The sequence below is a fragment of the Engystomops pustulosus genome, chromosome 9 (genome assembly GCF_040894005.1).
Source record: "Engystomops pustulosus chromosome 9, aEngPut4.maternal, whole genome shotgun sequence".
In the NCBI taxonomy this organism is placed as follows: domain Eukaryota; kingdom Metazoa; phylum Chordata; class Amphibia; order Anura; family Leptodactylidae; genus Engystomops; species Engystomops pustulosus.
Genome location: NC_092419.1, coordinates 5608562 through 5628443, shown reverse-complemented (window position 1 = coordinate 5628443; position 19882 = coordinate 5608562). Strand labels below are relative to the sequence as shown.

The window sequence follows — 19882 nt, the reverse complement described above, 5'->3', positions numbered from 1 at the left end:
GTATCCCCTGCTCCTCACCCCGGCGCCGATGTGTGCCCAACGCTCTACGGTATGGCGGGCGTATATTGCGTGAATGTAGCCTAATGATAAATCTCCCTCATGGTTCCCACTGGGAGCTCATATCCCAATGGCAAAAGAGCCAAGAGCCGCCTCCTATCATCCCTACAGTCTCATTCATGTCATCTCCTTGATCATAATTCCTTCTGTTGGGGCCGTCATCTCTATTCCCACCATCTATTATAGCACCCAACCACCTAAAATGTTGCCCCCCCCCTAAGGTCCAGTAGAGCATATAAGGTATCAACACCCAAACCTCTAGGTGGAGGCTTAAAATATCAAACAGTGTAACACCCCCCCTGTATAGGCCCTTCAGCCGCAATTAAAGGGGTGGTCTCATTTCAGCAAATTATTGTTATTTTTTATATTATAAAAAGTTATATAATTTTCCAATATACTTTCTGTATCAATTAATTCCTCACAGTTTTCTAGATCTCTGCTTGCTGTCATTCTATAGAAGTTATATATGTTTATTTCCAGTGGACAGAAATCTGACCATAGTCGCACAGGTGCACATTTTGGAGCGGGACGACCTCCCTCATCGGATCTGCAGAGCTGAGTGCAGACACCGGACCATCTCTTATCACCCACTGACACCACATCCAGACGACCTACTGGCCACCAGGCTATTGCCGGACACTTCTGCTCTTATTTTGGTAAGATTTCGTAGTTTATGGATAATAAGGGGCCTCCTACCTAAAATTAAAATGGAACCCCACTTATTGTCCTATTACATCTCTGTTATATTGTTTTTCAACAATACAATCCTCAGGGATTGCCCTGCTCAGCAAACTCATTAGCAAATGGACAAGCTTGCAGCCTAAGGGTGAAGACACACATGGCGTTTTTGGGCCGTTTTTACTAAGTGCGTTTTCAGATCGTTAAAAACGCATGCGTTAAAAAACGCATGCGTTTTTTGAAAACGCATGCGTTTTTGTCCGTTTTCCAGAATTGCGCAATGAAAAACGGACAAAAACGCATGCGTTTTCAAAAAACGCATGTGTTTTTAAAAAACGGATGCGTTTTTTAACGCATGCGTTTTTAACGATCTGAAAACGCACTTAGTAAAAACGGCCCAAAAACGGCCCAAAAACGCCATGTGTGTCTTCACCCTTATAAGGGTGATTGCACACGTGGCGTTTTAAACACGTTTTTGGCCCATTTTTAAGCAGTCTGTCAAAAACCGCATGCGTTTTTGACTAGTTTCATTTAAGATAATTGGTTAAACCCATCAAAAACGGATGCGTTTTTTAACTGACTGCTTACAAACGGGTCAAAAACTGGTTTAAAACACCACGTGTGCAATCACTCTAACGTCCCCCATAGACGGCAATAGCCGCAATGTGTGATCACTGTACCGTTCCGCAGCCGCAAAAAGATAGAGTGTGTTCTATGTTCGGCCGTATTTATGGCCTTGCGGCATTATTTTCAATGGAGAGAGGAGGGGTCACCAGAGTGGCTCACCTATGCCCTCTGGGCTACGACCCGGTGGGCAGACGTCCGTGTAAATGCAGCCTAACATTGAGGGCTGATGAGTTTTTTGTGTTTTAGATCTAGAGAAGCAGCAATTTACTAGCAATTAATCTTGCAGAGTTCTGATGGACGCCGCATTGTCTGTCGCCCCGTGTCATCTGACGTGGCAGGTGGTGGCTTTCTTCCTCTTGATCATTTGTCTGTGTTATTACATCCTCTGTACAGGGGGCCTTTGATGCCGTCTTGCAGAGCGCATGTTGTGACCCCCGCACAAGCGCCGATGGCTGACATTTATCCTCCTTTCTCTATGTGCGGAGAGAAGCTGCAAGGAAAGGAGCAAGTAATATTTCAAGGTGAGAGGAGCTGTCAGTCTGGAAATTGAATTACTAAGCTCGGAAGTCAACTTGATATTTTCCTATAGGTATAAACATAGAAAAAAGAAAGGTTTTGCAATAGACATTCTCCCACACCAACACACACACTAGAAGCCCACTCAAAGGGGATCTACCATCAAAATCAAACATGATGAACCAGGGACACCTACACCTGCTAATCTTCTTATATTTGTTATCTATGGCCTCTTTCCTTCTGATATAAACTATTAAAGGGAACCTACCACCACGATTGTACCTATAAAGGTAGATCGGGTGGTAGGTAGATGTAAGGGACGTGAGGATAGCTCTTTTTAGAGCTAATCCTCACGTCCCCGCTAACTTTTGGTACACTTTATTCCCCTAATATGTAAATTTCGTTACTGGGGCTACTGGGGCGTGGAGTAGCCGGCACGAGGCTACACAGCGCGGCTACTCCATGCCCCAGTAGCCGCATAACAAAATTTACATATTAGGGGAATAAAGTGTACCAAAAGTTAGCGGGGACGTGAGGATTAGCTCTAAAAAGAGCTATCCTCACGTCCCTTACATCTACCTACCACCCGATCTACCTTTATAGGTAGATTCGTGGTGGTAGGTTCCCTTTAAAGGGCTCCAGTGTACCAGCTTCACAGGCTGTTACACTGTACAGGAGCACAAACCCCCCCTGTTCCCTGAGCACTTCACCAATCCTGGTGTAATCTCACAAAGTGGGACAATGTGACAGCCTGTGAATCTGCATCATGGAGAGGCTCTGGAAGCCCATCAAGCTCATCAGCATAATCTTAAAAGTTGATATTAGACTGGAAGAGGCCATGAACGACAAATATAACAAGATACCACAGTCACAGTGCCTGGTTCTATGATTAACTGTCCCTGGTTTATCATGATGGATTTTGATGGGAGATTTCCTTTAACCCCATAGCGCAATAAGACGTACCCTTACGTCTTACTGCGCATGGGGGAGTATGAAGAGGGCTCACAGGCTGAGCCCTCTTCATACTCACCGGGCGTTTGCTTCATAATGAAGCAAACGCCCGTCGCTAACACCCGCGATCGGTGCTTGTACCGATCGCGGGTGTTAACCCTTTGATTGCCGCCGGCAAAGCTGCCGGCGGCATTAAAGAGCCGGCGGCGCGTGGGCGCCGCCATCTTGGCTCCGATCGTCACTCCCCGTGACGTCACCGGGGAGCGGCGATCCGTTGCCATGACAGCCTGGGATCACACAAAGATCCCAGGCTGTCATGATCGGGGCTTTCTATTATAATGTGCGATCTGCACATTATAATAGATGGTATGCAAAATCCCCATATACTGCCATACTGTAGTATGGCAGTATATGGTAGGATCAATCAGACAACCTAGGGTTAAAGTACCCTAGGGAGTCTGTAAAATAGTAAAAAAAATAAATAAAAAAAAGTATAAAAAAAAAAATTATATTAAAAAAACATAAAAATTCAAATCACCCCCCTTTCCCTAGAACTGATATAAATATAAATAAACAGTAAAAATCATAAACACATTAGGTATCGCCGTGTCCGAAAATGCCCGATCTATCAAAATATAATAACCGTTTTTCACTGCGTTAAACCCCGTAGCGGAAAATAGCGCCCAAAGTCGCAAATGGCATTTTTTTGCCATTTTGAAAAATAGAAAAAATTCTATAAAAAGTGATCAAAATGTCGAACAGTCCTAAAAATAGAAGCATTGAAAACGTCATCAGAAGTCGCAAAAAATGACACCACCCACAGCTCCATACACCAAAGTATGAAAAAGTTATTAGCGCAAGAACACTGCAAAATGAAGAATTTTTTTTCTGTACAGGAGGTTTTAATTTTTGTAAATGTATGAAAACATTATAAAACCTATACAAATTTGGTATCCCCGTGATCGTATTGACCCAATGAATGAAATAGACATGTCATTTGGGGTGCACAGTGAAAGCTGTAAAAACCAAGCCCACAAGAAATGGCGCAAATGTGTTTTTTCATCATTTTCACTGCATTTAGAATTTTTTTCCCGCTTCCCAGTGCACGGCATGGAATATTTAATACCATCACTACGAAGTGCAATTTGTTACGCAGAAAATAAGCCATCACACAGCTCTGTACATGGAAAAATAAAAAAGTTATAGATTTTTGAAGGTGGGGAGTGAAAAATAAAAACGCAAAAACGAAAAAGGGCCTGGTCCTTAAGGGGTTAAAGGAAACCTACCATTTGATTTGATGCAGTATGAAGCAAACATACCTTGAGAATGCTGTAGCTACACTGATGCAGGATCATATCTTGGCAAATCCCTGAGTGGTTTTTCTGAAAAAAACATTCAGGACCTTGGGAAAGCTGGGTGAGGCTGGCTGCCCGATCAACACGTTACAGAAGGGATATTGGAATTACAAAAGGAGGTTAGTCAAGCATGACTAATCAACCTGAGCTGGATCACTCGTACACAGCAGCTGGGGGGGATGGTGGAGCAATTGATTATTCTGTCTGGCAGGGAGAAAAGTGATTGCCTCATCATCTCCTGCAGAGAAAAACTCACAGGCTGGGAGAAGCGCGGAACCAAGTGCTGGAGGAGCCATAGAAGGGACAGCGCTTCATTATCATAATGTTATATCTATTTTATCAGCAAAACCACTCAGCTCAGGGATTAACCAAGATATGATCCTGCATTAGTGCAGCTGCAGCATTCTCAAGGTATGTTTGCTTCATACTGCATCACATCACATGGTAGGTTACATTCTTTGTAACAATTGGAGTTTTTTTTATCCTTGTAGTTTTGCAAACTTTCACTCCTATATTACATCTAATGTATAAGTCTAACCAAAAGGGCAGCAGATATGGGCAGCAGCAGCCAAGACCTATATGTAATCCCCATGATATGTATAATAGTTGGTACACTGTGTACACAAGCTTTCTGCAAAAATGTTTGTAGGTATTTTCATTCTTGTAATTTATGGTAAGAACATTTCTTGAATAACTAGAATCTGCCATCGCGTCATGTGAGACGCTGCCTAAGAATCTCAGAATTCTTGTAATTCAGCAAAACTGTAACTAATTCCATTCATTATTAACATTGCAGCAGCAGAAAGTCACAACATTCAGAGCAACAAATAAGGAATTGTTTCCTGGTGTTACTTTATCTTTATACAATTCACACATGATGTCTCTGTGTCTTGTAATATTGTTTGACCTGAAAGACAAAATACACTGCGAATCCGAACTGAGACTGTGCCCATAGCATGTGTCCCCCCAATGATAGACTGTACCCATACCATGTGTCCCCCACTGATAGACTGTACCCATATCATGTGTACACCTAGTGATATACTGTACCCATACCATGTGTACCCCTACTGATAGACTGTACCCATGCCAAGTGTATCCCTACTGATAGACTGTATCCTTACCATGTGTACTCTTACTGATAGACCTCATCCATACCATGTGTCCCCCACTGATATACTGTATCCATACCATGTGTCCCCCACTGATAGACTGTACCCATATCATGTGTACACCTAGTGATATACTGTACCCATACCATGTGTACCCCTACTGATAGACTGCACCCATGCCAAGTGTATCCCTACTGATAGACTGTATCCATACCATGTGTACTCTTACTGATAGACCTCATCCATACCATGTGTCCCCCACTGATATACTGTATCCATACCATGTGTCCCCCACTGATAGACTGTACCCATATCATGTGTACACCTAGTGATATACTGTACCCATACCATGTGTACCCCTACTGATAGACTGTACCCATGCCAAGTGTACCCCTACTGATAGACTGTACCCATACCATGTGTACTCTTACTGATAGACCTCATCCATACCATGTGTCCCCCACTGATATACTGTATCCATACCATGTGTCCCCCACTGATAGACTGTACCCATATCATGTGTACACCTAGTGATATACTGTACCCATACCATGTGTACCCCTACTAATAGACTGTACCCATACTATGTGTAGCCCTGATAGACTGTGCCCATAGCATGTGCACCCCTACTGATAGGCTGTAACCATTCAGTTGTGCCTTCATTGAGAGGTTGTAGTCATCCAATGTATACCTTTTTGAGAGGATGTAACCATCCAGTGTGTGTCCTCAAAGAGAGACTGCAACAATACAATGGGGCAGATTTATCAAGCAGCCTGAAAGTCAGAATATTTCCAATTGCCCATGGCAACCAATCACAGCTCCCCTTTAAAATATTCATGAGCACTGGTGAAATGAAAGCTGAGCTGTGATTGGTTGCCATGGGCAACTGGAAATATTCTGACTTTCAGACTGCTTGATAAATCTGCCCCAATGTGTCTTCACTATGTGTGTCTATAACCATACAATGTGTGACTTCATTCAGGGACTACACCTAGCTAATTGTTTTCCTACAACTCCAAACCGTCCCGAATCCAGCGGGGCAGTCCTGATTTTGGAGCGCTGTCCCCCTATCCCATACGGCGGGAGGTATGACATCAACTCTGCCAGCATCCTCCGGAGGACAGAGTTAATTGGCAGCTCCCTGCACTATCACTGTGACTCTGCTCCTGTGTGTAGCTGTAGGCGCCAGGTGATGATGTCATCCCTGCTGACTTCAGGGCTACATACAGCAGAAGTAGCTGTAACGGAGCATATGTGTTTATTATTTTACTGTGGGGGGCACAAGAAGAGGGGGAGCTGCTGTGGGGGGCATAAAAAGAGGGGGAGCTGCTGTGGGGGGCACCATAAGAGGGAGAGCTGCTGTGGGGGGCACAATAAGAGGGGGAGCTGCTGTGGGGGGCACAATAAGAGGGGGAGCTGCTGTGGGGGGCAGAATAACAGGGGGGCTGCTGTGGGGGGCACAATAAGAGGGGGAGCTGCTGTGGGGGGCACAAGAAGAGGGGGAGCTGCTGTGGGGGGCACAATAAGAGGGGGAGCTGCTGTGGGGGGCACAATAAGAGGGGGGGCTGCTGTGGGGGGCACAATAAGAGGGGGAGCTGCTGTGGGGGGCACCATAAGAGGGGGAGCTGCTGTGGGGGGCACCATAAGAGGGGGAGCTGCTGTGGGGGGCACAATAAGAGGGGGAGCTGCTGTGGGGGGCACAATAAGAGGGGGAGCTGCTGTGGGGGGCACAATAAGAGGGGGGGGCTGCTGTGGGGGGCACCATAAGAGGGGGAGCTGCTGTGGGGGGCACAATAAGAGGGGGAGCTGCTGTGGGGGGCACAATAAGAGGGGGGGGGCTGCTGTGGGGGGCACAATAAGAGGGGGGGCTGCTGTGGGGGGCACAATAAGAGGGGGAGCTGCTGTGGGGGGCACAATAAGAGGGGGAGCTGCTGTGGGGGGCAGAATAACAGGGGGGGCTGCTGTGGGGGCACAAAAACAGGGGGGGCTGCTGTGGGGGGCACAATAAGAGGGGGAGCTGCTGTGGGGGGCAGAATAACAGGGGGGGGGCTGCTGTGGGGGCACAATAAGAGGGGGAGCTGCTGTGGGGGGCATAAGAAGAGGGGGAGCTGCTGTGGGGGGCATAAAAAGAGGGGGAGCTGCTGTGGGGGGCACCATAAGAGGGGGAGCTGCTGTGGGGGGCACAATAAGAGGGGGGGGCTGCTGTGGGGGCACAATAAGAGGGGGAGCTGCTGTGGGGGGCAGAATAACAGGGGGGGGCTGCTGTGGGGGGCACAAGAAGAGGGGGAGCTGCTGTGGGGGGCACAATAAGAGGGGGAGCTGCTGTGGGGGGCACAATAAGAGGGGGGGGCTGCTGTGGGGGCACAATAAGAGGGGGAGCTGCTGTGGGGGGCAGAATAACAGGGGGGGGCTGCTGTGGGGGGCACAAGAAGAGGGGGAGCTGCTGTGGGGGGCACAATAAGAGGGGGAGCTGCTGTGGGGGGCACAATAAGAGGGGGGGCTGCTGTGGGGGGCACAATAAGAGGGGGAGCTGCTGTGGGGGGCACAATAAGAGGGGGAGCTGCTGTGGGGGGCACCATAAGAGGGGGAGCTGCTGTGGGGGGCACCATAAGAGGGGGAGCTGCTGTGGGGGGCACCATAAGAGGGGGAGCTGCTGTGGGGGGCACCATAAGAGGGGGAGCTGCTGTGGGGGGCACCATAAGAGGGGGAGCTGCTGTGGGGGGCACAATAAGAGGGGGGGCTGCTGTGGGGGGCACAATAAGAGGGGGAGCTGCTGTGGGGGGCACAATAAGAGGGGGGGCTGCTGTGGGGGGCACAATAAGAGGGGGAGCTGCTGTGGGGGGCACCATAAGAGGGGGAGCTGCTGTGGGGGGCACCATAAGAGGGGGAGCTGCTGTGGGGGGCACCATAAGAGGGGGAGCTGCTGTGGGGGGCACAATAAGAGGGGGAGCTGCTGTGGGGGGCACAATAAGAGGGGGGGCTGCTGTGGGGGGCACAATAAGAGGGGGGGCTGCTGTGGGGGGCACAATAAGAGGGGGAGCTGCTGTGGGGGGCAGAATAACAGGGGGGGGCTGCTGTGGGGGCACAAAAACAGGGGGGGCTGCTGTGGGGGGCACAATAAGAGGGGGAGCTGCTGTTTCTGTTCTCTCAAAGCATTATCTATAAAGCTGGATGTTATACGGACATTCAGACGGGAGCTTTCCACTGCGGAAAAAAAAAATCAAAGCAAAAAAGATTTTATTCGGTCACAGAGCAGTAATAAAGCTTTTACCAATAAAAAAAAGCGTTGGTTGGCGGTGACGTCGCCTGGTTGGCAGCGGCAGCCATCCTGGCTGGTGGGCGGGGCTCGTGCGGCCGGTGCAGAGGCGGGAGGCGTGGCGGTGGGCGTGTTCTGTGGTGTCGCTGTGGGATCGGAGCAGGAGAGAGCCGGAGTCTGGTGTCGGGGAAGCGGCTGCGGTAAGTGCCGGGAACTCTGGGGAAGTAGCGCGGGGAGCGCGGCCCGGAGCAGGCGGAGGACTGGAGGTACCGGGAGATACATGCAGGCTCCTGCTGACTGACAGCACGCACCGAGAGTCACCACGTTATATGCGGGGGCGCTGCGGGGTACAGAGGGGGCAGCTAGAGGTGGAGGGGGTATAGAGGGGGGCAGATAGAGGTGGAGGGGGTACAGAGGGGGGCAGCTAGAGGTGGAGAGGGTACAGAGGGGGGCAGCTAGAGGTGGAAGAGATACAGAGGTGGGCAGCTAGAGGTGGAGAGGGTACAGAGGGGGGCAGCTAGAGGTGGAGGGGGTACAGAGGGGGGCAGCTAGAGGTGGAGGGGGTACAGAGGGGGGCAGCTAGAGGTGGAGAGGGTACAGAGAGGGGCAGCTAGAGGTGGAGAGGGTACAGAGGGGGCAGCTAGAGGTGGAGGGGGTACAGAGGGGGGCAGCTAGAGGTGGAGGGGGTACAGAGGGGGGCAGCTAGAGGTGGAGAGGGTACAGAGGGGGGCAGCTAGAGGTGGAGGGGGTACAGAGGGGGGCAGCTAGAGGTGGAGGGGGTACAGAGGGGGGCAGCTAGAGGTGGAGGGGGTACAGAGGGGGGCAGCTAGAGGTGGAGGGGGTACGGAGGGGGGCAGCTAGAGGTGGAGGGGGTACGGAGGGGGGCAGCTAGAGGTGGAGCGGGTACGGAGGGGGGCAGCTAGAGGTGGAGGGGGTACAGAGGGGGGCAGCTGGAGGCGGTAGGGACGGGGGCAGCTGGAGGCGGAGGGGGCAGGGAGGGGGGCAGCTGGAGGCGGAGGGGGCAGGGAGGGGGGCAGCTGGAGGCGGAGGGGGCAGGGAGGGGGGCAGCTGGAGGCATAGAGGGGGGGCAGCTGGAGGCGGTAGGGAGGGGGGCAGCTGGAGGCGGAGGGGGTAGGGAGGGGGGCAGCTGGAGGCGGAGGGGGTAGGGAGGGGGGCAGCTGGAGGCGGAGGGGGTAGGGAGGGGGGCAGCTGGAGGGGGTAGGGAGGGGGGCAGCTGGAGGGGGTAGGGAGGGGGGCAGCTGGAGGCGGAGGAGGCAGGGGGGGGGCAGCTGGAGGCATAGAGGGGGGGCAGCTGGAGGCGGAGGAGGCATAGAGGGGGGGCAGCTGGAGGCGGAGGGGGTACAGGGGGGGCAGCTAGTGATGTTGGTTATTTTGGGGTCAGTGCTTACAGGTGGCAGAATCTGGGCTCGGGATATTTATTTTTGATCTATAATTTGTCATTGAACCCCTGAGATCTCCCCACGTTGGGCTGTGATCCCATCATACAGATTCTAGTTGTGTAGGGGATGATATCTGCATGTGTGATGGATGTTACATGTGGGGGTGATGGGGCACCAGTGCATGGGGGGCAGCCTGGGTACCCCTGGCATACGCTCTTCTTGCACTGACTTCTCCTGTGTTATCCTAATGACGCATTATGTAGATATGTCAGGAAATGACACAGTTGAGGTCCATGCGCTGCGCCCCCTGTAATGCCCCGGCTCCTGGCGGCGTGGATTTGGTGGGGTCCGAGCTCTGGTCTCTCGGCCTCACTGTCGGGTTCACGCCTGGGCCAGCGCTTCAGTGCAGTTCAGATAAGGAGACCAGAGGATGGGCACAGGGTGAGGACGAGGATTTCCTGATGTAGTAGTGCCGGGAGTGTTGTATAGTAGATGGAGCCGGGTGCTCAGGACACTAGGAGATGAATGTAATGTCATGTGTTTGTTAACATTTTGTTAATATATCCACCCACGTTGTGTTAACGCTCGCGTTTTGTAAACGCAATGTTGACAACAATGTAATTAGGCAAATCTCCTCTTCAGCTGTTTGTAAACAAATGCGTTAAACGCAAACAAAACGCAACATGTAACCGCAGCCTAAGGCTACATCCACACTGCCTTTGCCCGCAGTACCGTAGTATGGCGGGCACACGGCGGCGCCGGGGAGAGGAGGAGGAGGATGAGGAGGAGGTGAGCGCCGTGCGCCCATTGCCGTTTATGGGGGATGTATATAGGCCATATGTACTTCCCCCATACAGCAGTGTGAATGCCTAAGGGTGGTATTGAGTATATAGGGGGCAGGTGTGGAATTGTGCACATGGTTTATGTAACTCTACATGCTAATGTGGCCTGTACAAGTCAGATGATTATAGAGGTGACAGGTGCGTACGAGGCAGGCGGCGCCGGTCCACAGGACCAGCGCGTACGAGGCAGGCGGCGCCGGTCCACAGGACCAGCGCGTACGAGGCAGGCGGCGCCGGTCCACAGGACCAGCGCGTACGAGGCAGGCGGCGCCGGTCCGCAGGACCAGCGCGTACGAGGCAGGCGGCGCCGGTCCACAGGACCAGCGCGTACGAGGCAGGCGGCGCCGGTCCGCAGGACCAGCGCGTACGAGGCAGGCGGCGCCGGTCCACAGGACCAGCGCGTACGAGGCAGGCGGCGCCGGTCCACAGGACCAGCGCGTACGAGGCAGGCGGCGCCGGTCCACAGGACCAGCGCGTACGAGGCAGGCGGCGCCGGTCCACAGGACCAGCGCGTACGAGGCAGGCGGCGCCGGTCCACAGGACCAGCGCGTACGAGGCAGGCGCCGCCGGTCCACAGGACCAGCGCGTACGAGGCAGGCGCCGCCGGTCCACAGGACTAGCGCGTAGGTGGGCCGCCAATGATCCGGGGGACTAGCACGTAGAGGGCGGGCGCCGGTCTGGTGGACTAGCGCGGACCTTTACTACTTTTTTTTTTCAATACTTTGTGCTTCCACGTGAAATCCGGGGAATGTGCGGAGAATTGGGAAATGTGATTACTTGTGCAGCTGCCGCTCTCTGCACACTTATTATCCGCTTGTCCATGGTATTTACTACTGAGCCCCTTGTATTCCGTGTATCTGTGGGATACAATTGTAGCAGCTATATATATGTATATAATGTATCCAGCCTCCCCCCCCGTATAAGGCTTCCTCATGCCATCTCTGTGTGGGTGAGGATCTGTGACGTCCATGGATCTGACTAATTGTAGGTTTGGTGTGTGCGGCTCCGTGCAGAAATCCCTGACATTTTCCTGCTTTTTGTCAGTTCCCACAGAAGGCCGGGACACGGTGTATGGCGGAGTCTCCCACGTCACAGCTGTCCTGACATTCGTGTCTATGGATTTCATGGCAGATAATCAGATGGTTAATTAGCGAGCGGTTAATGATTGATCGGGGGGGGGGGGGGGTGTTTATAAAGTTATCTGGGAAGAGGCGCTGATCCGGACAGCAGCGTCTGCAGGTTAAGTTGTCTCCTTATCCCTTCCAGACAGCTGCTCATCCTGGAATTGGCTTTTCCCTGGGGGATTGTGGGAGTTGTAGTCTTGTCTGCACCCCCCATCATCTCTCCCTGCCAGATGTCCTTGTCACTAATCCACTCCGCTCCCTATTGTTCTCCTGTATTATTTTGCACAGTTTTGGGCGCAGTCTATTTACGGATGATCCGGGTTGTTAGTTCTGTGCTGTGGTTCTGGATTATGTATATTATCGTGGATCAGATTTTACCCAATTAACCTAATATTTCCCTCAGGAAATAAAATGTACTTTCTAGAATTTCCTTATTCTCAGCCTCTTATTTATAAAAATCTCCTCCAGAGTTATGTGGAAATGTCCAGAGAAGAGTCATATTTTCCCGAGATGAGTCAAGTTTGAAGGCTCCAGGCGGAGTGTCACTTCAGAGGCCCCTGTCTTTGGATCTATAGTACTGAGAACCAAGCTCCTGGTGTCATATTAAAGATACTCATTTCATCTTTCAGGTTTGTTCTGAGTCTGTTAAAGATCCAATATCTGCCTTCTTTTGTATTTCCTGTTCTGTAGCTCACAGAACCGCATGTCTGATGCGATCTGAAAGATGAGATTTTTATCTTTAATATGACGCCATGTTTCTAGGGACCATAGAATTGAAGATGGCGTCTGAAGTGTCCCTCCCTCTGCAACCTCCTCTCAGGTGAAATATGACTCTTCTCTGTTTATTAACACATTAATTTGGAAGAGATTTTTTTTACAGGTAAATGGTTGAGATTCCGCACAAAAGAGGGAATTCTAGAAAGGTCATTTCATTCCCCAACTGGGGGGGGGGGGGGGGCTGCTAGTTTAACCCCTTAACGCTGAAGCCACTTTTCACCTTCCTGACACGGCCCATTTTTTAAAATCTGACATGTGTCTATTTAAGTGGTTATAACTTTGGAACGCTTTAACATATCCAGTTGATTTTGAGATTGTTTTTTCGTGACACATTGTACTTCATGCTGGTTGAGAAATGTAATCAATATATTTAGTATTTCTTTATGAAATAAATGGAAATTTGGCAAAAATTTTGAGAAAAACAATGTTTTCCAAATTCAAAATTTTCTACTTTTTGGAAAGTGGGTCATATCACTAAAATAACTTGATAACTAACATTTTCCATATGTCTGCTTTAACTTGGCATCATTTTTCAAACATCTTTTCCTTTATTTAGGATGTTAGGAGGCTTATAACTTTAGGTGCAATTTTTCAGATTTTCACAAAAATCATCAAAACCTACTTTTGGAGGGTCAATTTAGTTAGAAGTGACTTTATAAGGCCCACATGACAGAAAACCCCCACAAATGACACCATTTTAGAAACTACACCCCTCAAAATATTCAAAACAACCTTTGGGAATTTTGTTAACCCTTTGAGCGTTTCATGAGGGTGAAAGATAAATGAAAGTGAAATTAGAGAAATGTAATTTTATCTCACTATAGATTCATTGAACACTAAAATTTGCACCTTCACAATAGGTTAAAAAGGAAAATGCATTTTACAATGTTTAGGTCAATTCCTCCTGAGTATGCCAATACCCATTTTGTCACTGTACACTGCTGTACGGGCACAGGGGGGCACCTGGAAGGGAAAGAGCGTTGTTTCGTTTTTGCAGGGCAAATATGGCTGAAAAAGTTTTCATGTGTCAGGATGCATTTGGAGAGCCATAATGGTACCAAAACAGAGAAAAGCCCCAACATGAGACACCATTTTGGAAAGTACACCCCTTGGAGAGTTTAGCAGCGTGTAATTTGTGTATTTTCCCCAACAGGTGTTTGATTCAATTAGGCCCCAAAAGTGAAAAAAGGTGAACATTTTCTCAAAAAAGTCACTTTTACCCCAAATTTTTGTAAGCCACAAGGGATAAAAGATAAAACAACCCCATAAATGTGTAAAACTATTTCTCCTAAGCACAGAACTGCACCACTTTTGCATATAAAGTGTTGTATGGGTGCACAGTAGGGCTCAGAAGGGAAAGAGGGGCTTTGGCCTTTTAGAAGCCAGATTTGACAATCATCCTTTACATGTGTCAGGATGCATTTGGAGAGCCCTAGTGGTACCAAAACAGAGGGGAACCCCAACAAGTGTCACCATTTTGGAAAGTGCACCCTTTGGAGAATTCAGCAAGGTGTGATATGTGTATTTTCCATAGCGTCCCCCATGACGGCCCCAACTGGAGGATGACCCTTGACCTCTGTAGGGACAGGAAGCAGAGAGGTTAAATACCCCACCCCGGCATCCGTACACCAGTGGCTTCCTGTCCCTACACAGGGCAGGTAGTAGAGAGAAGTCTCTCCTCATCCCCAGTAGTTGGGACGGTGAGGGGGGACCTAAGTGGCGCAGGGAATTGTCCCTTACCCTAAGGCGGTCTCGGCCTCGATCGGACTTCGGTCCTTTCCTCTGCCACAAGCAGAGACGCCATTTTTCTCCGGCTCTGCCCGCAGCTCTGCGCAGCTAAGGACACCCGGAGCGTGTCCATCGCAGAGGTCACGTGGACCGGCTGCCGTCCGACTCCGGTGACGACTTCCGCCGGAAATGACGGGACCGGATGTGACGTCACGATGGCGCGACCCGGAAGCAGGAACGTGGAGCGGTAAGATTCAAAAAGCGAGATAGTCATGTTGATCTGAGGTCTAACAAACGCTCTTTTGGCCCTGATTCAAGCATTTCTGAGATCGGACGCTATTCTAGGCATTTCCAGCCATTAAGGTCGGTTACATGCTGTATGATTGCCTCATATGTGTCTTATCCAACCCAGGTCTATATACATGTATGTATCTATCTTAGGGACCTGTGCAGCGTATCCCTCATTTCAAGATACCTCAGGTACTCCTTTATTCATATTCCACTTGGTTAAAAGCAGAATTTATCTCACTTCTGTTAAAATGTTTAGGTTTACTGATACCGGTGGTCCCACAATTGGGAATATGGAGACGCAAGGCATGGAGGCTTCAGGTCTGGATCTCTTATCCTTGAACCCTGTAAGTAGGGTTAATTAGGGATAGGGTGGTGGGTCACCCACATATCCCCGTGTTGTCACATAGGGTCCGGTTAAGGACTAATTACTTCTCCTTCTCCTTGGTAGGAGCCCAGGGAAAAGGAGAAGGATAAAGTGAGAGCTAAAGATCAGTCGAGCTCGAAGAGAGCCACTTCAAGGAAGTGCAACATGTGCTCAGAAAAGCTCCCTGCAGATTACAAAAAAACAGTCTGTAAAACCTGCGTGGATAACCTACTCAGGGAAGAGAGGTCTTCTTTCGTGGATGAGATGCGCAGTTTTATTAGGGATGAGGTTAAAACATCTATAGCCTCATCTATAACAACTCTTATACCTCAAGAGCCTCTGCATAAAAGACAACGAGTTATGGAATCCATGTCAGACTCCGCATCGGACTCGGAAGGGACCAAGGAATCTATGGATATGGAGCCAGGACCATCCAATTCAGCATGTAAAATGGAATCTAGATATTTACTAGCTTCAGAAGATCTGGAACCGCTTCTAAAGGCTATGAGAGATACCCTCAAGATTGAGGAGATAGAAGAAACTAAATCCATTCAAGATGAGTTATTTGGACTCCTTAAGGTTAAGAAGAGGCGAGTGTTTCCCATAAATAACACTCTTAAGGAGCTGATACTTGAAGAATGGAGAGAACCGGAGAGTAGAATCTCCATTTCTAGAGAGTTTAAAAGCCGTCTCTCCTTTGATGAAACAGAAGCAAAAATTTGGAATTCTACCCCCAAAGTCGATATTCAGGTCACCAAGATGACCAAAAAGACGGATCTTCCATTCGAGGATGCAATTCAGCTGAGGGATCCTCTGGATAGGAAGGCGGACAGCCTTCTAAAGAAGACATGGGAGTGTGCCATGTTGAACCTAAAATCTAATATTACTACGACATCCATGGCACGCACTCTGTTTCATTGGATTACAGAATTGGAAGGTCATGTTAGAGACGGCACTCCAAGAGAAATGTTATTGGGCACATTTTCCACCTTAAAAGCAGCGGCCGCCTTCATTGCAGATGCCTCAGCGGAGGGAGTTAGAATAAGTGCCAAGGAAGGGGCACTGTCAAATTCGGTTAGGAGGTCTCTCTGGCTTCGCCAATGGACCGGTGATTTCAGGTCAAAATCGAAATTATGTGGAATTCCATTCGAGGGGGAATATCTTTTCGGTTCGGAACTCGACACGCTTTTGGAGAAGGCGGCAGATAGAAAGAAGGGGTTTCCGGAGTCCAGGGGTATCCCCAGGAAACAGCCCTTTCGGGACGCTAAGGACAGGAGACAGCCCTTTAGAGGGAAAGGCAAGCAAGGTAGATGGAGCTACCCTAAAGGAGGAAAAGGAAGAGGCTTCCTACTCAGTGCCAGCAACTCTGCCCCGGCTTATAGAAAACAATGACGCCAGGGTGGGGGGAAGACTATTGAAGTTCCACTCTCAATGGACTCAGATAACATCAAACCCCTGGATACTAAGTATTCTTCGGGAAGGTTACCTGTTAGAATTAACCTCTCTTCCTCCCAGAAAATTTGTTCTGACCGAGCAGCCCTCGGAAAATCTCTCAAGCTCATTATGGTTGGAGATACAGAAACTAGTTCAACTGGACGTCATCATCCCTGTAGCTCAAAAACAGTTAAAAGAGGGACACTACTCTCCCCTCTTCTTAATAAAAAAACCAAACGGTGCATTCAGAATGATTTGCAATCTGAAAAAACTAAACAGCCATATACTCTATCGAAAATTCAAGATGGAAACCGTGAGTTCGGCAGTCGTCCTGATACAACAAGGAGCGGTTATGTGTACAATAGACCTGAGAGACGCATATTACCATGTGCCAATACATCCAAAATCCCAGAAGTTCCTCAGGTTTGCAGTTCGATCACCTTGGGGAGAAGAGGTCCACTACCAGTACAAGGCACTACCCTTTGGGATTTCTTCAGCCCCAAGGACATTTACAAAGATCATGGTCGAGGTGATAGCTTATCTGAGGCAGAAAGGGATACTAGTCATCCCCTACCTGGACGATCTGCTAGTGGTGGCCAGTTCAGAACAGGAGCTAATACACCACCGAGATATTACAAGGACAATCCTACAGCAGTTAGGATGGATGATAAATTTGGAGAAATCCAGACTAGTCCCAAACACAAAAGTTGTATTTCTAGGAACACTATTGGATTCGAACCAGCAGATGTCCTTTTTACCACCAGAAAAGGCAGCGAGACTGAGACAACAGATCACGACGTTTCAAAAAAGGAATCATTGCACAATAAGAGAAGCCATGAGGATACTGGGGCTTATGACATCCTCCATTCAAAGCGTACAGTGGAGTCAGAGTCACACCAGAACCCTTCAAAACTGGGTTTTGACCTCCTGGGACAAAAATCCCCAACACTTGAATCAGAAGGTTCAGATATCGATAGCGGTCAAGCAATCCTTGGAGTGGTGGACAGAGACTTCAAATCTGGGAAGAGGAGTGTCATGGCATCCCTGGCCAGTGATAAACATCCAGACGGACGCAAGTCAGTCAGGTTGGGGAGCAGACATAGCAGGGCGACCCATTCAGGGGCTATGGCCATCGACAATCAGATCCCGTTCCTCAAACTTTCGGGAACGAAGAGCTGTCCTAGAGACTTTAAGAGCCAGCACTCAAAACCTGAAGGGGAGTCATATAAGAATTTACTCAGACAACACCACCACAGTGGCGTATCTCCGTCATCAAGGGGGTACCAGGAACCCAGATCTCCTCAGTCTCTCAGACAAAATATTCACTTGGGCAGAAGCCAACATCCGCTCTCTCTCAGCCACCCATCTAAAGGGAGAAAAGAATTTAATAGCAGACTATCTAAGTCGTCAGACTATAGACCACAACGAGTGGTGCCTGAACGAGAACATCTTTCTATATCTCACACAAAAATGGGGACAACCAGTGACAGATCTCTTTGCCTCCAGCAAAAATACAAAGGTTCCCCATTTCTTCTCTCTGGAGCCAAATACTCCGTTTTGCCGGAGGGATGCATTCAGTCAGACTTGGAGGGGGCCTCTAATGTACGCTTTTCCTCCTATACCTCTCATAGCGAGAGTTGTTCAAAAGATCAGAGAAGACCAAGCGAAAGTTATTCTCGTTGTTCCCTGGTGGCCAAAGAGGAACTGGTTTCCGTGGCTAGGGAAAATGGCATTAGAAGAACCCATCATGCTGGAACCAGTAAACAATCTCCTATTTCAGGGCCCCATTTACCATCCAAATCCACAGGCTCTCCAGCTCTCGGCGTGGATCCTGAAAGGATGTTGTTGATTGCCAAAGGACTATCAAACAAGGTAATTTCTACACTTAAAGCCAGCCGCAAACCAGTCACCCACAAAATCTACGCAAGGATTTGGGGAAAGTTTGTATCCTTTTGTGGCAGGACTCCTCCTAACCAACTATCCCCTAATATTTCACAGGTGCTAGACTTCCTGCAGGCAGGATTCGACAAGGGCCTGAAGACGAGCTCCTTAAAAGTCCAGATTTCAGCCCTCAGTGCCTTTTTCGACACCTCATTAGCAGAGAACAGATGGATTCAAAGGTTTGTCAAGGCTACTGTCAGGCTAAGGCCACATATAAAGCAAAATATCCCAAACTGGGATCTTTCACTAGTGCTAGACTACCTCACAAAGATACCGTTTGAGCCTCTCGAGACGGTTAAACTCAGAGAATTAACACTGAAAATTTCCTTTCTCATAGCCATAACAACAGCTAGGCGTGTAGGGGAAATCCAGAGTTTATCAATTAAAGAACCATATCTTAGACTGTGTGAGGATAAAATTGTGCTAATGTTAGATAAAACCTTCACACCAAAAGTTGCATCATCTTTTCATCGTAATCAAGAGATTGTTCTACCTTCCTTCTGCCAGAACCCAAAGCATGCCAAAGAACGGGAGTGGCATACACTGGATGTCAGAAGATACCTGTTACATTATCTCGAAGAGACCAAATCCTGGAGAAAGGACGACAACATTCTCCTACAATTTAGGGGAAAAAACAAAGGCAGGAAAGCTTCAAAAGCATCCATCGCCAGGTGGATCAGAACGGTCATCAAAGAAGCTTATGATGCCAACAACCTGGACATTTCAGGGACTATTAGGGCCCACTCGACCAGAGGGGTGGCAGCCTCTTGGGCGGAGAAACGTGGGGCCTCATTAGAGGACATATGTAGAGCAGCTACCTGGTCTACTCACCTGACTTTTGCTAAACACTATAGGCTAGATGTCCAAAGTGCTAGAGATCTAACCTTCGGAAGGAAGGTCTTACAAGCTGTTGTCCCCCCCTAACTTTATAATCTGGTACATCTCCAGTTGGGGCCGTCATGGGGGACGCTATGGAAAAAGAGAATTATTCTCACCGTTAATTCGGTTTCCATTAGTCCACCATGACGGCCCATATATATTTCCCACCCTGTATTTTTGATTAAGTTAATATTGCCTATTTGTTATGTGTGAATTGATAACATACAATAAATGGGTTGCATCCAAGGCCGGTGTAGTTATTTGGTAGCCACTGGTGTACGGATGCCGGGGTGGGGTATTTAACCTCTCTGCTTCCTGTCCCTACAGAGGTCAAGGGTCATCCTCCAGTTGGGGCCGTCATGGTGGACTAATGGAAACCGAATTAACGGTGAGAATAATTCTCTTTTTCCCCTACAGGTGTTTGCTTCAATAAGGTCCCTAAAAGGAAAAAAGTGAACATTTTCCAAAAAAAGTCACTTTTATGGCTAATTTTTGTATCCCATAAGGCATTAAAGATGAAACAACCCCAAAAAATGTGTACTAGCATTTC

The 19882-nt window shown here is 48.9% G+C and overlaps 1 protein-coding gene across 7 annotated transcripts in view; it reads left to right on the top strand.

Moving 5' to 3' along the window:
* The first annotated feature begins 544 nt into the window (after positions 1-544).
* SIPA1L3 (signal induced proliferation associated 1 like 3) overlaps positions 545-19882 on the top strand; it is a 104646-nt gene continuing 85308 nt past the window's right edge. For 3 of the 7 annotated variants that reach the window (XM_072124533.1, XM_072124524.1, XM_072124530.1), the window contains exon 1: positions 8624-8752. The gene's annotated coding sequence lies outside the window, so the exon portion shown is untranslated. Of the gene's footprint in view, positions 714-1777; positions 1884-8623; positions 8753-8794; positions 8819-19882 lie in introns of those variants that run through there. The other 4 variants (XM_072124528.1, XM_072124526.1, XM_072124531.1 and 1 more) reach the window with 4 other exon arrangements.